This window comes from Microcaecilia unicolor, chromosome 4, assembly GCF_901765095.1.
Source record: "Microcaecilia unicolor chromosome 4, aMicUni1.1, whole genome shotgun sequence".
Classification (NCBI taxonomy): domain Eukaryota; kingdom Metazoa; phylum Chordata; class Amphibia; order Gymnophiona; family Siphonopidae; genus Microcaecilia; species Microcaecilia unicolor.
In genome coordinates, this window is record NC_044034.1 from 317,196,863 (window position 1) to 317,216,569 (window position 19,707).

A 19,707-nucleotide genomic window follows, 5' to 3' on the forward strand; every position below is an offset into this window, starting at 1 on the left:
CACTTTGGGTTCAGGTCCACCCAGTAGCAGCATACCTATGATGTGGCTGGCAGGGATCCCCAAGACCCACCAGCCAAAAACTCCCAACAAGTGCCCCTCCTGCATACCTTGTAAATAGCAGATCTTCGCCTGCAGTGAGCAGTGACATACATACTGCTCGCACCGGCCCCACAGCCTTCCCTCTGATGCATTTCTGCCTAGGTGGAAACAGGAAGCTGCATCAAAGGGAAGGGTGTGGGGCCAACATGAGCAGTGTGTATTAGTTGCTGCTCGCTGCTGGTGAAAATCTGCTATTTAAAAGGTATACGGGAAAGGGGGGATGTTTGAGAGACCATATGACATGCAGGCGAGAGAAGGAGAGACCAAATCACCTGTGGGACGGGGCGAGGTTCTTCTGCCCACCCATCTTGGGCCCAGGCCCACCCAAAATTGGGTGTCTGGCTACGCCCCTGAGGTACACTAGGTTTTCTTTGCTCCTGAGGGGCTCACATTACATTATAAAGGGGTTTAGGTGGGATTTGTATCTGGGTCCTTTTATGTGAAGTCCACTTCACTGACCACTAGGCTCCTCCTCTGCACTGCTGGGATGTCTGTGTGGGCAGTTTACTAGAAATGCTGCCAGACAGACACCATATGGCTTATTTTTCTACATTCTTTCTCTGGGACATTTATTTTCAAAAACGGCACTTTACAGATAGACTTGTTGAAGAAAAAACGTCTAGCTCAAAGCCAAAATCAAAACAGAAATATAGATGTTTCTCTGGTTCAATTATGGCTGTGAGCTATACGTTTCTTTGAGACATTTTTGGCAAAAAGTCTCAATTTGGAGTTAGCTGTCATATCAAAAATGCCCCTTCATGCTTTCAGCATGGGAACACTTATTGCCTAAGCTTAAAGGTTGTGCTTAGACGTTTAGGCCTGGGAATGGCCAGTGCGATGAGTCAGGATGTAAGTAAAAATCCTTTATTCATATATACGTCAGCATTTGCTTGAAGACAATACATTAGAAGAAAACAGCAGACAGCACCTTATAATGGACTCAACACAGTCTGCGTTTTGGCCTATGCCTTCACCAGGAGTCCGAAATTGAGATGAACATAGTAGCGCTGAAAGGAAGCAAAATGACACCAGAATCTGTAGTCAAGTTCCTCATCTGTGCACACACTAAAAATTGCAGTATTGATCATTTCCGTCCCTTTTTCTTTTCATTTTGACTTTTGAGGGACTGATTGGTTTTCTGATTTTTGTTAAGACGTTTAGGCCTGCCATTCATTTGCCTAAATTCCTAGTGCTGAAAACCAATGTCAAGTTCCTAAATCCGCCCCTATTGGGAACTAGTTTATATACTCCTAAATTTAGGAGTTTAGTGAAACCTTGTGTACAAATTTAGCCACGGCTCTAGTACATTTTCAAACAGACCAATTTAGGAGCTTAAATGTTTGAATATCAGGCCCTAGGAGGATTATTTTGTATAGGTTGTCTAAATAGGAAAATGGATGGTCTGTGCACTTAAAACTGCACTAGTATTTTGTAAAAAGGTCTTTATATGAAAAGGGGAAATAACTCCCACAATAGTTCTGGAGGAACTTGACCTAACAAAAGCACTAAGATTATCTTTGTACTTGTATTTGATTTAATTAATTATTGCTAGGTATTTAAATCTAAGAACTTGCAAACTACCCACTCACTAGATAAGGCCGGTTTGATACTGGTTTAAAATATTCCGTTTTCACTGGGTCCAAAGGACATAGATGTTTATTTCCCTTCTGAAATGGGGAATAAACATGGATCTTCTAGGCACACCATAGTCTTGCCCAAAACACGCCCACACCATGCCCTCTTGCCATTGGCACACAAATTAGGGTTTTGATTTGCATATCCTGGCTTTGCGAAATGGGAACGTAGACATTTATGTAAGTACCGGTTTATGCATGTCTCAAACCCAAATAGCCCTTCTAAAATGGCTGCCTGTTCTAGTTAAAAACGTTCTGAAGGCAGAATCCACAGGGGGTGAACAGCTGCCTCTCAATGTTAAGGAAGTAGCTGGATACTGAATCATCCTGCTCCGCCTTATAACCAAGAGAGGGAATAGCATCATATATACAATATAGAAAAATGTTGATTACTCAAAGATACTGAATTGTAACATTCTTCGTGCCGAACTCCCCCATCGTAACTTCTGTCCTTCTTCTTGTCCTTCTCCAGGCTCCACCACTCAACCTCTGTCCTTCCCTCAGTATGATTTCTCCCTACACACAGAAAGGATTTCCCTCTCCTCCCAAGCTTTGTCTCACTCTGCCCCAGTAAAGACCAGCATGATCCATCTAGTCTGCCCAGTAAGGTGGTTAGGGTAGGACTGTTGCACTCTGTAGGTTACCCTCTTTCCTCCATGCATTTGTTAAGGTTGTAATTGCTGCTTTCTGCAGGTTGCCCCCCTTACCCATGGCAGGGCCACTGTTTGGCTTTAGACTGGAACACTATGATCAAGTCTCTGGCCTGGTCCTTAACACTGAAACAGGGCCAGCTCAACCATTAATAATAATAATAATAATAATAATAATTAAGCAAGATTAGTTGGTTGCTTAGGGCGGCAACTTCTTGTGGGCAGCAAAGAGCAGCTTCAGTCTATGCAAAACAATGGGGTGCCAGGGGAGCGGCCACTCCCCCAGAGTTCTGCCGGAAGCTTTTTTTTGTTGTTGTGTAGCACTGAAAATGTGCGCCGGCGGAAGTCCGCTCTCGCTCCCCCTGTGCCGTCAACTTGGCTACGCTTCTGCCTCCCAAATTCAAACAGCCATTTAGCATGTACTTTAACTTGCATGTTTGTAGGATGTTTTTTGTGATGGTCATGATTTTTCAGTTTAATTATCAAAATCTTGGAGAGGCTGCAGCTCTGTCTTGAAATGTAGATGTTCACCTTCCAGAGATTGGGTCTGAGAGACAGCGTTAACTGGAACTGGTTTTCTTTTCAGCTTACTTACTCCATATCAGCCGTCAGATTTTCTTCAATCACCCCTGGCTAATCTGTTTCCTGTCCTTCTGAATTCATGTATCAGATTAGAGGAGTGTGGTAGCCCTGTTAGTCCACTCTTAAGGTTATCAATAGAAATCAAACAAAATAAAACATGGAAAATAAAATAAGATGATACCTTTTTTATTGGACATAACTTAATACATTTCTTGATTAGCTTTCGAAGGTTGCCCTTCTTCGTCAGATCGGAAATAAGCAAATGTGCTAGCTGACAGTGTATATAAGTGAAAACATTCAAGCATTACTATGACAGTCTGACAGGGTGGGAGGATGGGGGTGGGTAGGAGGTATGCATGGGGACATCAAAGCATATCATTGATATTCTAACAGAATGGGTGTGGATAGGTGAGGGGTGGGGTGATCAACAGAGACATACAGCTTTATGGTTTATAATGGGCTAGGAACCCCAGGTCCTTGTTAAGTCCTTTCTGTTGGGTGTTAAAATATTCAATCATTCTGACTTCAAAGGTCTTACGTTCTTGTATGGTTTTAAAGTTACCTTTCAGTATTCTCACTGTGAAATCACTGGTACAGTGGCCTGGTTCTGTGAAGTGCTATCCCACCGGGGTGGGGGCCCTAATGGCTGTATTGTTCATGTGATGTCTATGCAAATTGAATCTTGTCTTAAGCATCTGGCCTGTTTCTCCAATATAGCATCCTTCGTTACATTTTTTACACTGAATGATATATACCACATTGGAAGATGAGCAAGTGAAAGATCCCTTTATGTTGAATATCTTTCCTTTGTGGGTAACTGTGGGGTCCTGTGAAATATTTTGGCATAGTTTGCAACTGGATAAATTACAGGGACGTGTGCCCTTCTGTTCCTTTTCAGTCTGTGATGGAAGTTTACTTCTGATTAGCTTGTGTTTTAAGTTGGGTGGCTGTCGGAAGGCCAGTACTGGTGGGGATGGGAATATCTCTTTCAGTAATTCATCCTCCTGGAGTATAGGTTGTAGATCTCTTATGATTTTCCTCAGTTTTCCAGCTCTGGATTGTATGTCACTACAAGGGGAATTCTGTCTGTGGATTTTTTCTCCTTGTACTGTAGCAGATTCTCCCTGGGTGTTTTGAGGGAGGAGGCAATATTCTTGGAGATTATTTTGGGGTTGTAGCCTTTCTGTTTGAAGGATGCACTCAGGCTTTTAAGGTGTCTGTCTCTGTCCCCTGGGTCAGAGCAGATATGGTGGTATCTTGTGGCTTGGCTGTAAATGATGGATCTTTTTGTATGTGAAGGATGGAAGCTGGAGTTGTGGAGGTAGCTGCATCTGTCTGTGGGTTTCTTGTATATAGATGTTTGTATACAGCCATCACTGATTGAGACCGTGGTGTCCAAAAATTGACTTTTCTGGGGAGTAGTCAATTTTGAATCTGATTGTAGGATGGTATGTATTGAAGGCAGAATAAAATTGTTTCAGAGTTTCTTCACCCTCCGTCCAAATCATAAAAATGTCATCGATGTACCGGTAGTATTTTAGAGGTTTGGTCTGGTGTGTATTCAGAAATGTCTCTTCCAGCTCAGCCATAAAAAGGTTGGCATATTGGGGTGCTGTCCTGGTGCCCATTGCAGTGCCCATTCAGGGGCCCTTTTACTAAGGCGCGTAGGCACCTATGTGTGTACAATGTGCATCAAATTAGAACTACCACCTAGCTACCACGTGCCCCGGTTGGTAATTCTAATTTTTACGCGTGCCCAAAATGCGCGGCAGAGAATAATTTTTATTTTCTACAGCGTGGCGCTAACCGTGTGGTAATCACCAATATATACGCACTGATTACTGCCCGGTTAATGCGTGAGACCTTACCAAGTCAATGGGTGGCGGTAAGGTCTCAGGCCCAAAATAGACGCGTGCCAATTTTTATTTTGCCACACGTGATTTTCGGCCCAAAAAGGCCTTTTTTGCAGGCGCGCTGAAAAATGGAGCCATGTGCATCCAGTACACGCACCTACACCAGCACTGGCCATTTTTCGGCACGCCTTAGTAAAAGGGCCCCTCATTCCACAACTTCTTGTGTAAGAACTCCTACATTATGGAACGTTCTTCCCTTGGACTTGTGGCTTGAAATTTCATGCTCATGCTTTAAGGTTAGTCTTAAGACATGGTTGTTCAGGGCCATATTTTACCTTGGCTTTTGCTGCAGGCTGCTTTTAACCTTGATCTTGCGGTAGGCATGCTGCATTTGTAAATATTCATAGGATATTGATTTAAGTTCTGGTTTTCCAGGTAGAATGACTTTTTGAGAGTTGTTTTGGAGTATGAAGGTTTACAAATGTTTGCATATTATCTCTTTTTTGAAATTTATTGTAGTTTTGTGATTTTTGGTTCATCTTATTTTATTCTGTTGCTTATTTTATGATTTTTGTAAGTCTTAATATCTTATTTCATCATTTTTTATTATTATTGTATTTTACTTAGAGTTGTTAAATCACAAGAGGACTGTGAAAAATGCAATAGTAACTTGCAAGACAGGGAATGGCAGATGACATTTAGGACTAAATTCTATAAATCTGTTCAAGCAAGCCTATCCTAATGACCCAAACTAATTCCTATGAACCCTACTACCCAACACATATCCAGGAGATAATGATAAGGACCTAGACTACTTCTCCCACCAAACTTCCCTATCCTTATCCTGTATCCCATCCCCCTTCCACCTCCTCTACCCCTCTTCCAATGCTCACCCTTACTTATACCTCTCCTACTCCCTTCACCCTTGTCCTTCTCTACCTCTCTTTTGTTATTCTGCTATACTTAACTTTTATTTTCTCTATCAATACTCTGTAATCCCTATTACTATGTAAGCCACATTGAACCTGCTTTGAATGGGAAAGCGCGAGGTACAAATGTAATAATAATAAATAAATAAATGGCACTGAAAAATTGGCACCAAAAAACCCCCATGCTAAGTGCTATTTTATAAATGGCACTCAGGGTTAGGCACCGTTTATGGAATAGTGCTTAGCACCAGGATTCACATCTCATGTTAGGTGTGAGGATTTTTGCCAACTAAACCCTGGTGTAAATCCTTGTTCATAAATTAGGCACAGTCACCTTCATTCTATAACAGTGTGCATAAATTGCAGGAATGCCCCTGATCTACCCATGACCCTCCCATGGCTAAACCTTCTTTTTGGAACTGTGTGCAGATCCCAGCATGCAGATCCTAAACATGCATGCATAAATTTTAATTAATGCCAATTAGCACCAATAATTGATTATTAGCACACAATTATCAATGCTAATTGACTTGTTATTCAATTTATTTTATTTATGCATTCTTGTATCCCACTGTTATCCAAAGAAAGCGAAAGGTAGTGGTGGTTGGAGATTCACTTCTCAGGAGTACTGAAGCGCACATCTGCCGGCCAGATAAGTTGTCCAGAGAGGTGTGCTGTCTGCCTGGTGTCAAGATTCACGATATTGTGGAAAGATTGCCTAGACTCATCAAGCCTATGGACCACGCTCCTATGCTACTCATCCACGTTGGCACAAATGATACAGCTAAGTATCCTACTGAACGTATCATAAGAGACTTTGTGGCTTTGGGTCAGAGGGTGAAGCATCTAGGTGCACAGGCGGTGTTCTAATCGATCCTCCCTGTCGAAGGTAAAGGTCGAATGAGAGAAGCTCACATCTTGGAGATAAATGCGTGGCTGCGTGGTTGGTGCCGATGAGAGTGCTTTGGTTTCGTAGACCATGGGATGATTTTTCAAGAGGTACTGAGCGGTGATGGTGTCTATCTGTCAAGGAAGGGAAGGAATGTCTTCAGCAACAGGCTGGCTAAAGTACTAAAGAGGGCTTTAAACTAAAATTGATGGGGATAGGTATAAAAGGCCACAAAGCCATAATTAACCCCAAGGAAAGTAGGACATCTAATGCCTCTATAGAAGTGAATAAAAAGAGTAAAATCTGGAGAGCCTTGTATACCAATGCCCGTAGTATGGGAAACAAACTTCTAGATCTTGAGGCTACAATGATGGAAGCGGACTTGGATTTAGTGGCAGTCACGGAGACGTGGTTCACGGAGAACCATGACTGGGATGTTGCTATACCTGGCTATAATCTATTCAGGAAGGACAGAGTAGGAAAAAAGGGTGGCGGTGTGGCATTATATGCTAAGAATGATATCCAAGTGACAGAACTAGAGGACATCTGGGGTATGGAAGAAGCGCTGTGGGTTAAACTGGAAAGAGGGAAAGGAAAATGTGTCTATATCGGAGTGATATACAGACCTCCCTCACAGTCGGAGGAAATGGACAGGGACTTAATTGAAGACATCCGCAAGATAGCTAGGAAAGGGGAAGTACTACTGATATGTGACTTCAATATGCTGGATGTTGATTGGGGTGTCCCGGCTGCGGGGTCGTCTAGAAGCAAAGAGATTTTAGATTCCCTACAGGAAGAATTGTTCCAGCAGTGGGTAACAGAACCAACGTGGGTTGGAGTTGTTCTGGACCTGGTGCTTACGAATGGAGTGTACGTTTCTGACATCAAGGTGGCGGACCATTTGGCATCTAGTGATCATCGTATGGTTTGGTTCGATATTAAAACAGAAGAGAGGGCTCATTTGAGATTGAAGGTCCTGGATTTCAAAGGAACTAACTTTGCCGAGATGGGGGAATTTCTCAAGGAACAGTTAGCGGGATGGGAACAGCTGAAGGATGTAGAACAGCAATGGACAAGACTGAAAGGAGCTATATTAAAGGCAACTAACCTTTATGTTAGAAAATTACATAAAAGTAAGAGGAAAAGAAGGCCTCTCTGGCAGTGGAGTTCCTGGCCTGGATGGCACCCGGGGTGAAGCGCCGATGCGCCTCCCCCCCTGGGTGCAGCGCGCCCCCCCCCCCCCCACTAGATGACACCTCCCCCCCTCCGGCGAAATTACACCCCCCCGGGTGCACACTGCTGGGGGGGGGGCGCGGCACGCGCCTGCTCCTCCGAGTTCGCTAAACTTCGTTCATTCGCTGCAGCTCCCTCTGCCCCGGAACAGGAAGTAACTTGTTCTGGGGCAGAGGGAGCTGCAGCGAACGAACAAAGTTTAGCGAACTCGGAGGAGCAGGCGCGCACCACGGCACCCCCCAGCGGCGTGCACCCGGGGCAGACCGCCCCCCCCCCCTTGGTACGCCACTGCTCTCTGGTACTCGAATGTAGTAGCTGAAAAGATAAGGGAAAGGATGCTAGCCTTTGCATGTTATAAGACGAATCAGATGAAGACAGGAGAGAATACCTAAATAAGTGAAGAGAAGCTGGAAAAGCTATCAGCAAAGCGAAGCGGCAAATGGAGGAAAAGATAGCTAATACGGTAAAATTGGGGGACAAGACCTTTTTCAGATATGTGAGAAGAGGAAGTGCCACAATAGCATTGTGAGGCTCAAAGCTGAGGGAGAGAAATATGTGGAAGATGATAAGGATACAGCTGAACTGCTTAACGATTACTTTAGCTCTGTGTTCACAAATGAAAGACCAGGGGTAGGGCTGCAGAAAACAAAGGCTAAAGGGGATGGATGTATGGTAGACCAAGACCCATTTATGGATGCCTGTGTTCGTGAGGAGCTTGCCAAACTAAAAGTAGACTGAGCGATGGGGCCTGATGGGATACACCGGAGGGTGCTTAAGGAACTCGGAGAAGTTCTGTCGGCTCCGCTGACGGACTTCTTCAATGCTTCCTTAGAAACTGGAGTGGTCGCGGTGGACTGGAGAAGGGCGGATGTGGTTCCTTTGCACAAGAGTGGAAGTAAGGAGGAGGTTGGGAATTATAGACCTGTCAGTCTGACCTCGGTGGTGAGTAAGCTAATGGAAACGCTTCTAAAGAGGAGGATAGTGATATTTCTGGAATGCGGGACCCGAGGCAGCATGGCTTCATTAGTGGCAGGTCGTGTCAGACGAGTCTGACTGTCTTCTTCGACTGGGTGACCAAACAGTTGGATGTGGGAGGGGTGCTTGATGCGGTATACTTGGATTTCATCAAAGCCTTTGACACGGTTCCGCACAGGCGACTGATAAATAAATTGAGTGCCCTTGGTGCGGGACCTAGAGTAACGGATTGGGTAAAAAATTGGTTGAATGGTAGGAGACAGAGGGTGGTGGTAAATGGAGCTTGCTCTGAAGAAAAGGAGGTCGTCAGTGGAGTACCACAGGGATTGGTCCTAGGGCCGGTTCTTTTTAACGTCTTTGTGAGCGATATTGCGGAAGGGCTGTCTGGTAAGGTTTGTCTCTTTGCGGATGATACTAAACTCTGCAACAGGGTGGACACCCTGGAGGGTGTGCATGACATGAGGAAGGACCTAGCGAAGCTAGAGGAATGGACTGATATTTGGCAACTAAGGTTTAATCCCAAAAAATGCAGGGTCATGTACTTGGGTCGCAAAAATCTGAGGGAACGGTACAGTATAGGGGGTTTAGTGCTTCAGTGTGCGAAGGAAGAGTGGGATTTGGGGGTGATTATGTCTGACAACCTTAAAGTTTTCAAACAGGTTGAAAAAGCGACGGCCAAAGCCAGAAGGATGCTTGGGTGCATAAAGAGAGGCATGACCAGCAGGAAAAAGGAGGTGATAGTGCCGTTGTATACGTCTCTGGTGAGGCCTCATTTGGAGTACTGCGTGCAGTTCTGGAGACCGCACCTACGGAAAGATATAGACAGGATGGAGTTGGTCCAGAGGGCGGCTACGAAATTAGTAAGCGGTCTTGAATGCAAAAATTATAGGGACAGGCTTATGAACCTCAACATGTATACACTGGAAGAGAGGAGGGAGAGAAGAGATACGATAGAAATATTTAAATATCTCAAGGGCATTTATGTACAGGAAGAGAGCCTTTTTCAAATGAAGGAGAGCTCTGGAATGAGGGGGCATATGACAAAGTTAAGAGGGAATAGGCTTAGGAGTAACTTAAGGAAGTATTATTTCACAGAAAGGATGGTGGAGGCGTGGAATGGCCTCCTGGTGGAGGTGGTGGAGTCGAGGACTGTTCCAGAATTTAAAAAGGCATGGGATAAGCATGTGGGATCGCTTAGGAACAGGAAGAATTAGGGGTTACAGAGGATGGGCAGACTGGATGGGTCATTTGGCCTTTATCTGCCATCAAGTTTCTAAGATCAGGTTTTGGTTCAAAGTGGCTTACAGTTTACATTTAGGTGCAGTTACATTAGTGTTTTACATTTATTGCGTAAGGAGGTCATCAATAGCTTGTGTGGTTAGCTGTAGAATTTTGAGAAGAGGTAGATTTTCTGTTCTTTTCTGAACTGTAGATAGTGATACTTCTTATGGCTTTTGGTATTGAGTTCCACCATTTGGAACAGGCACCAAATTTCCACATGCAATTTTTAGCACCATATATAGAATTAGGCCATTAATGTGAACAAGTGCAAAGTTTCAAGTTTATTTACATCTTGACATACCACTTCTGAGTGAGCCATTTGAGCGGTATACAACATAGTAATAAAATACTGAGATAAAAGCAAGAAGGAAACTGCAATTATTAATAGAAAAAGAATAGGCAAAGTACTAAGGGCCCCTTTTACCAAGCTGCGGCAAAAAGGGGCCTGCGCTGGCGTCAGTGTGTGTTGTTCACGCGCGCTGAGGCCCCCTTTTACCACAATGGATAAAAGGGAAGTCTCTCTTTCCTGCAGGAAATGGCCATGTGGAAAGTAAAGCAGGTGCCGAGTGGCCATTTCAGGAGGATTCCTCACCACCACCCACTGAGGTGGTGGTAAGGGCTCCCGTGCTAACCCAGCAGTAACTAGGCAGTGCCTACCAACGGGTACACTCCGGCACTACAAATATAAATATATTTTTGTAGTGCTGGATATGACAGCACGCAAGGGGTGGGAAGTACTGCCAGGTTGCTGTGGTAGCCTTGCGGTACTTCCTGTTTAGCAAGCAGTAAGCCCGCATTGGGCTTACCACCGCTTAGTAAAAGAGGTCCTAAAAGAATAAAACAAGCCAAAGGTGGCAAGAAGGTGGTAGCTATGTCCTGATCCTTGGAGTGGTGAAAGCAGGGGGAAAAAAAGTGATGAATATAGGAAAGAGGAACCCAGCTATAGCTACAAGATGTAAGGCTCCACATTAGGAGTCTCCGCCCAGGAAAAGGAGTTGGCCCCCAAAGCTCCCCTTATGGCTGTGCTACTGCGCTAGGTATGCCTTGAAACCATAATAGAAGTGGTACTATGCATGTCCCACTGTGCCACCTACATCTTGATGTCAAATTATAGAATGGCCCTGGAGGTTATATAACCTGTCCTGGAGAGATCACTGTAACCACGCACAGAGTGTCTCACTTGGCACCAGGCCTCTGCACGTCTCTCCTGCAGGATCCCCAGCTCTCTGCACTTAGTTCTCCCTCTTTTATACAGTCCAGCACTTTCTGCACTACCGTCCTGAGGGATTCCCGGCTCTATCCACATCTCCCTCCTACTAGATCCTGGCACCCTGTGCACCCACCAGCTCCAGGAGGATCCCCACTTCTTCCTCTGCTACACTCCAGCACTTTCTGCACTTCCCTCCTGCCAGACTACCATTATTTGGGTTCCCTCCAGTACGATCCCCGACTTTCACTCCATTTTCCTCCTGCCACAACCCCCACTGCTCTCTCGGGAGGAAGAGGACGGAAAGTTAAGTCAAGGGAGGTGTGTCTGGAAAGTGGAGGAGTGGAGCGGAGTGGGACTGACCCCGCCCCGTCCTGTCCTGTCACAAGGGAGCACGAAGGAGCGTTTATAGAGCCACCGCCTCTTCCCTCCCTTCTACTACCGATTGCACACGGCGTCGCTGCAGGTAGGAGCCATCCGTCCGTCCGCCCGGGGAGTCCTGATCAGACACAGGAAGCTCGACTAAAGAGGGAGAGGGAAAGTCCAGGTAGACCTGGGAAGAGAGCGCCCCGGGTCGGGTAACTCCTGGCGGACACTGCCCTACTGTAACTGCAGAGTAACTCCGGGGCGGAGCAGGGCAGGGAGGGGCCCGGGCAGGGGAACCGAGAGACCCATCGGTTTGGGACTTTTCGCTTTTGGAGCCACAGCCATGCAGGAGCTCCGTCAGGCCTTCCTCTCCCTCCGCCAGCGCTTCTTACTGGTTCCAGTCTCACTGGCTCAGCCGTGTCCATGGGGCTCCTTAGTGTTCTGCCCTGCTGGCACTTCCCTGCCAACTCGGTGCATGCTTTAGTTATTGAGGGGGGATATTGTTTAATGTACCTTAAATGTTAGCTATAAAGGAGTTTTGCTGTGCTTCCTTGCCTGAAAAATCCCCAAATCGGCCAGTTGGCGCTTGTTAGATTAGATTTTAATAGCAGTGATTTGTGGTTGGTGCATATTTCTTTATTTTTTTTTCCTTGACACATTCATGGTTCTTTTCTGTAGATGCTCTGGCCAGCTTTTTTGGGGAGAGAATGTGAGTTTACTGCAAAATGGTGCCTGTGATTTAGGTCATCTTTGAGGGGCCCTTTTACAAAGGTGCGTAAGGGCCTACGCATGTCCAGCATGCGCCAAATCGGTATTGCCGCCTGGCTACCGCGTACCCCTGGTGGTAATTCCAACTTTGACAGACGCTGAAAACACACAGTGGAAAATAATTTTCTACCGCAGGGGCATTCCCGGCTGTAATTGGCAGATGGCGCAGACGGTTACCGTACTGGTAACGCATGAGCCCTTACCACTAAGTGAGTGGCATTAAGGGCTCAGACCATTAACACTGGTTTTCATTTTGCCACACGTGACACGTCCATCTCCCGGTCCAACCCCCCCCCCCTTTTTTTTCCAGATGCGGTGGAGAAATGGTCCAGCGTGCATCCAGTACAGACACCCACACTACCACAGGCCACTTTTTGGTGCGTCTTTGTAAAAGGGTCCCTCTGTTTGTTAGTTCAGGGCATGCACTGAGCAAGCTTTCTGAAGTCGGCACTTACTTTCAGGTTAAGAAACCACTGATTCACCACTCCAGACTGGCAGAAAACCAGGACTGTTGCTGTTCATACAAGTACGGTACAGTAAAATTTCCGTGGTGTGTCTCCCTAGAATAGAGATGAACCTCAGTGTCCTTGGGGGAGGGTACTGAAGCGTCAATAATTCTGGCCTTCCTGTAACTTCAGTTTGATTTAGGAAAAGGGATAAAACAGTAACAGAAAACTTTTACCTACACCCCCCCTCCTTATATATTTTTCCATTAATTAATTTTCCCATCTGAAGAATGAAAACATATTTTTCCTTGCTTTAGAAATTCCCAAAGATGAGAGTGCTGGCAAATAATATGAAAGGGCAAGTAGGTGATGCCCCAAGTTATGTAAGAATAATTTTGATGCTAAAAGTTATTTTCCCCTTTCCATGGTACATGGTGTTTCCTGAATACACCTCTGGAATATTGTCTTGCGTAGCTCACGCTGAGTTGTCTTAGTAAATCTTTTGTATTTAGAAAACAAGTACGTATATAATATGTAATATAATATGTAAGCCTTGCTGCGGAGTCAGACCACAAGATCCATTGAGCCCAGCATCCCGTCTGACAGTCTGGGTCATAAGTCCTCTGCAGGTCCCATAGTTTATTTCCAGAGATAAGCAGTGGCTCACCCAAGTCTACCTGCCTTTTTTTATGGCCTGCTCCAGCAGGAACTTGTCCAATCCTCTTTTGAATCCCATTGTTAGTCATCTTGATCACATCCTCTGGTAACAAATTCCAGAGCTTAATTATGGGCTCTTTGACCCCCCCCCCCCCCCCACTTTCTATGCTTTGCTTTCAATCTGCTGATCATTGTTTTAATGGAGGGTCCTCTTGTTCTGTGTTTCACTATTCTACCACTGTCATGATTTTTGTTTTAACATCTTATCGCATTTTCTATCATCTGTTCTCCAAGCTGAAGAGTCCTGGAATGTTTAGCCTCTCTGTTTTCATAAAGGAGGTGTTTTATTCCCTTATCTGCTGTCCTCTGAACCTTTTCTAATTCTCCTATACCATTTTTAAGAAGGGGTGTTACCAGAACTGCACACAATACTCAAGGTGCCCTCTTTCTGCCATCCCCGCCCCCTCTAAACTTTTGTAATTTAGGAGGCTTTGTTGGTCTAGGTCAGACTGGAGAGGATTAGGTGAATGACCTCTGGGTGACAGTCTGTTCACCAGCTTTTGACAGAGATGGCTGACACACAGATTGTCCTAAAGGTCTTTGCTCTGGTATGATGGCTATCGAGGTGCCCCTGAAGTCAGAAATTCTTTCTGACTATTTAAAACAAATAGATGTTGCCAAAAGTAATATAATTGAAAACGGATGGATTCTGGTTTTTTATGCAGCTAGTGAAAGGCAGGCTTTGCAATGAAAGTCTGAAAAGTGAAGGTGTTTTTTTCCCATTTTGTAGTACCTTGTAATTCATTATGGCTGTTGGCCTGCTTCTTTGGTAGGGTTACCATGTTTATTTTACCCAATTGAATATTGAACAAGGCATTGATTTTCAATAGAACTAAAGGGTTCTATGAGCATCTCTATATTATTCCATATAGGGGGTAATTTTATGTAGCTCTACATGTAGGGAATAATTTTTCCATGTGTAAAATCTATTTTACATATGGAACAGGGCATGGCCATATCTGTTCAGTATAAATATGCACATGCCATATTCAGAAAGTATCCCTTATTTTCCACTTCATTTTATTATTTTGTGTCCCATATCAGCTATTCTTTTGCTGCTCCTTTGCCTATTCATGAAGATGCATTGGCATTTTAACATGACAAATGGACATAGCTTACCACTGGCCTTGCATTCATCACTGGGACTTGCCACTAGAGTGGTTTGTTTTGCACTGAAACAATGTTGCACCTTTTGTGGGTAGGCTCCATGTTTAATCTTAATCCACTGGAAATATAAACTGTAATTCGTTTGTTTTTTAATCTCCAGGGTTTCCCTAAATCTCTAAATCAGTTTTTCGATTTTCTCATCCATTGGCTTAAATATTGGGTCTCCTGTATTCCTATTGCAACTGAAATGGGCTGGGATGGCTGGAAGGTTGTATTGTGGAATCCTAGTAATAGGACTAGTGATATAGTATCGGATATATATATATATTTAACAGCACTGTAAAACAACTAAAACAGAAATATGAAAGCAGGATACGAATGATACCATAATAAGCAGCATGGAAGAGCATAAGAACATAAGCCTTGCCATACTGGGACAGAACAAAGGTCCATCAAACCCAGGATCCTGTTTCCAATAGTGGCCAATTCAGGTCAGAAGTACCTGGCAATATACCAAGAAATTAAAACCGATTTTATACTGCTTATCCTAGAAAAAAATAGTGGATTTTCTCAAGTCCATTTTAATAGTGCCTTATGAATTTTTCTTTTAGGAAATTAGCCAAACCAAAATAAAATATATTTTGTGCTTCTTATCCTAGAAAAAAATTAGTGTATTTTCCAAAGTCCATCTTAATAGTGGCTTATTAATTTTTTCTTTTAGGAAATTATCCAAACTTAATTTTAATTTTTTTAAATAATTACAATGTAATTAGCAAGTAAAATGCTAGAAAATTATGAAAAAGAGAAACTTTATCCAAAACAATTATTCAAAGCATTCAAGTCCACATCACGGGGAATTGCAAGAGCCTAGTAAAGGTTTAAAAGAAAAAAACATCAAATCTGATAACGGATAAATTATTAAAGATGCTGCAGGAGAAGCAAAAACTTTAGAAAAAATCCACTACATAAAACCCACCTTAACTAGAAGGAACAGTACTAAGACCTTTCTTTGAAAGCAAAACATTTTCTAAATGTAGCAGGTCCAAAAATATATAAGAATTTTCCCCATGTATTACCAGGCATGTACAGGGAAACTTTAGGGAAAAAAAGTCCCATCCCCCCTCTTCCAAAGCTAGGACTCTAGATCTCAGCTTCAGGAAGGCTTTATGCTTCAACTGAGTAGGCCTGGGCCAAACCCTTTTTAAACCCTGCTAAGCTAACTGCTTTTACCACATTCTCTGACAATGGATTCCAGAGTTTAATTACATGCTGAGTGAAGACATATTTTCTCCGATTTGGATATGGATGCCTTAGTCTTTGAATTTTTGGAGACAGTATACAAACAATTCATGTCTACCATTTCTACTCCACTCAGTACTGTATTTTTATAGACTTCTTATCATATTTCCCTTCAGCCTTCTCTTCTGCAAGCTGGAGAGCTTTAGCCTCTTTAACCTTTCCTCATCCCATGCCCTTTATCATTTTTGTTGCCCATCTCTGTACCTTTTCTAATTCTGCCATATGTTTTTTGAGCTGAGGTGATTAAAATTGCACACAATATTTAAGGTGCGGCCACACCATGGAGCGATACAAAGGCATTATAATATTCTCAGTTTTGTTCTCCATTCATTTCCTAACAATTCCTAGCATTCTGTTTGCTTTCTTAGCTGCTGTTGCATACTGAGCAGAGGGTTTCAATGTATCATCAACGATGACACCTAGATTTATTTATTTTGTTGCATTTGTAGCCCACATTTTCCCACCTTTTTGCAGGCTCAGTGTGGCTTACATGGTACCGTAATCGGCGTTAACCGATTTTGGTATGAACAAATACAAGGTGCGATTAATATCAAGGTGATATTATGGTAGAGTGAGATACATGTAAGGTAAAGACAATTGGGGAGAGCTTAGAGAAGGAAGAAGAGTTAGGATATGTCCATTACAATCTTTGATTAAGTTGTGTCGCAGATGTCCAGGTTTTTATGTTGGGTCAGTGGGGTATGCCCTTCTGAACAGTTCTGTTTTTAATGCTTTCCGGAAATTCATGTGGTCGAGTGTGGTTTTTACTACTTTTGGTAGTGCAGTTCCACAATTGTGCGCTCGGGTAGGAAAAGCTGGAAGCATAGGTGGATTTGTATTTGAGTCCTTTGCTGCTTGGGCAATGGAGGTTTAGGTATGATCTTGCTGATTTTATGATGTTTCTGGGTGGTAGGTCGATGAGGTCTGTCATGTATCCCGGTGCCTCACCGTAGATGATTTTGTGAACTGTCGTACAGATTTTGAATGTGATATGTTCATTAATTGGAAGCCAGTGCAGTTTTTCTTGGAGTGGTTTGGCACTGTCAAATCGTGTTTTTCCAAATATAAGCTGTGCTGCTGTGTTTTGGGCAGTTTGAAGTTTCTTTATTATTTGTTCTTTGCATCCCGCATAGATTCTGTTACAATAGTCTGCGTGGCTTAGCACCATTGATTGTACAAGGTTGCGAAATATTTTCCTCGGGAAGAATGGTTTCACACGTTTTTGTTTCCACATTGAGAGAAACATTTTCTTTTATGGTGAGTTCAGCTTGGGACTCTAGTTGGAGGTTGCAGTTGATTGTTACTCTGAGAATTTTCAGGCTGTCAGAAATAGGGAGGGTGTATCCTGGGGTGTTAATGTTTGTGGGTTTGTATGTGTTGTATTGGGATGAAATGATGAGGCAGTGTGTTTTTTCTGTGTTGAGTTTTAGTTGGAATGCTTTTGCCCATGAGTTCATGATGTTTAAACTGAGCTGGATTTTATTGGTGATTTCTGCTAAGTCATGTTTGTAGGGGATGTATAGTGTGATGTCATCAGCGTAAATGAATGGGTTGAGGCCATGTGTAGATAAGTCTTTGGCTAGTGGGACCATCATGAGGTTGAAAAGGATTGGTGATAGTGGGTATCCTTGTGGTACTCCGCAGTTTGGTTTCCAGGGTGATGATATGTTGGTGCTTGATTTCACTTGGTATGTTCTGGTGGTTAGAAAACCCTTGATCCAGTTGAGTGTTACCACCAATTCCAAAATAGTCTAGGAGTCTTAGCAAAATATCATGGTTAACCGTGTCGAATGCGCTGGACGTGCCAAATTGAAGGAGGAGAATGCTTTTGCCTGTAGCTATCTCCTGTTTGAATTTGGCTAGGAGAGTGAGCAGTACTGTTTCGGTGCTATGTTGTGGTCGGAATCCTGATTGTGACTCATGTAGTATAGTGAATTTGTTTTGTAGTCGTTGAGTTGTTTGATTACCAGTTCTTCCATGAGTTTGACTACTAATGGAATGGATGCTACTGGGCGGCAATTGGTGATGTTGTCTGTTTTTTTTTCTTGGTATCTTTTGGTATTGGGGTGAGTAGGATGTTGCCTTTTGCTTTAGGGAAAATACCCCACTGAAGCATGAAATTTGGATGGGATGTGAGATCTGTTATGAAGCGGTGGCGGATTGTATTAGGTAGCTGGGGCAGATGTCCAATTGACAATGGCTTTTGGAGTATTTTTTGATCGCCTGAGTAACTATATCGGCACTGAGGAGAGCGAAGTTTGTCCATAATCGGTCCGCTGTTCGGCATGGGTGGGGTCCAGCCCATTTATGACGTTTTCTATGTCCATGTTATCCAGAGGCAGGATTTTGCGTAGATTAATAATTTTTTCGTTGAAATATTTAGCAAGATTGTCTACAGATGGGATGTTGGTGTTGGTTGTGGTGACCGGTGTTGTGTCTAGTAGTTTATTCACAAGATGGTATAGTTTCTTCGTGTTGTTGTAGTCTGGCCCAATTTTGGTTTTGTAATATGACCTTTTGGTCTGTCTTATTGCATATTTGTATTTCCTTTATCTATTTTCATGCATTGAGTGTGTGTTCGTCTTTTATTTTTTTCCATGCATGATCCTTTTCCTGGGTGGTGATTCCTAATGTGGAACCTTGCATCACATAGCTATAGTTTAGTTTCCTCTTTCCCGCATGCATCACTTTGCTCTTGTTCACATTAAGTAATCTGCCATTTGGATGCCCAGTCTCTTAAGGTCCTCTTGCAATTTTTCACAATCCTCTTGCGATTTAACAACTTTGAATAACTTTGTCATCAGCAAATTTAATCGCATCTCTAGATATTCCCATCTCTAAATCATTTATAAGTATGTTAAAAAGCAGCGGTCCCAGCACAGACCCCTGTGAACCTCACTATCTACACTTCTCCATTGAGAATACTGACCATTTAACCGAACTCTATTTTTTTTTTTTTCTATCTTTTAACCAGTTCTTAATCCACAATAGGACATTACCTCCTATCCTATGACTTTCTAATTTCCTCAGGAATCTTTCATGAGGTACTTTGTCAAATACCTTTTGAAAATTCAGATATACAATATCAACCAGCCATGTCAGTACAAAACAAATGAAACACCTTAGTAGGCATAAGTACATAAGTATTGCCATACTGGGACAGACCAAATGTCTATTAAGCCCAGCATCCTGTTTCCAACCGTGGCCAATCCAGATCACAAATACTACTACTACTACTACTTGTTAAGATCCCAAAAATACAAAACATTTTATGCTGCTTATCCCAGAAATAAGCAGTGGAGTTTCCCCAAGTCCAATTTAATAATGGTCTATGGACTTTTCCTTTAGGAAACCGTCCAAACTTTTTAAAAATCCTGTTAAGCTAACTGCCTTTACCACATTCTCTGGCAACGAATTCCAGAGTTTAATTACACATTGAGTGAAGAAAAATTTTCTCCAAGTTGTTTTAAATTTACTATATTGTAGCTTCATCGCCCTAGTCCTAGTATTTTTGGAAAGAGTAAATAGACGCTTCACATCTACCCTTTCCACTCTACTCATTATTTTATAGACCTCTATCATATCTCCCTTCAGCCGTCTTTTCTCCAAGCTGAACAGCCCTAGCCACTTTAGCCTTTCCTCATAGGGAAGTCATCCCATCCCCTTTATCAT

At 43.2% G+C, this 19,707-nt stretch overlaps 1 protein-coding gene across 4 annotated transcripts in view; it reads left to right on the forward strand.

Moving 5' to 3' along the window:
• Positions 1-11,718: 11,718 nt before the first annotated feature.
• The window catches only part of ANXA4 (annexin A4), a 62,748-nt gene continuing 54,759 nt past the window's right edge, over positions 11,719-19,707 (forward strand). The window contains exons 1-2 of one of the 4 annotated variants that reach the window (XM_030201888.1): positions 11,719-11,798; positions 12,928-12,992. The gene's annotated coding sequence lies outside the window, so the exon portion shown is untranslated. Of the gene's footprint in view, positions 11,799-11,854; positions 11,880-12,385; positions 12,408-12,927; positions 12,993-19,707 lie in introns of those variants that run through there. The other 3 variants (XM_030201889.1, XM_030201890.1, XM_030201891.1) reach the window with 3 other exon arrangements.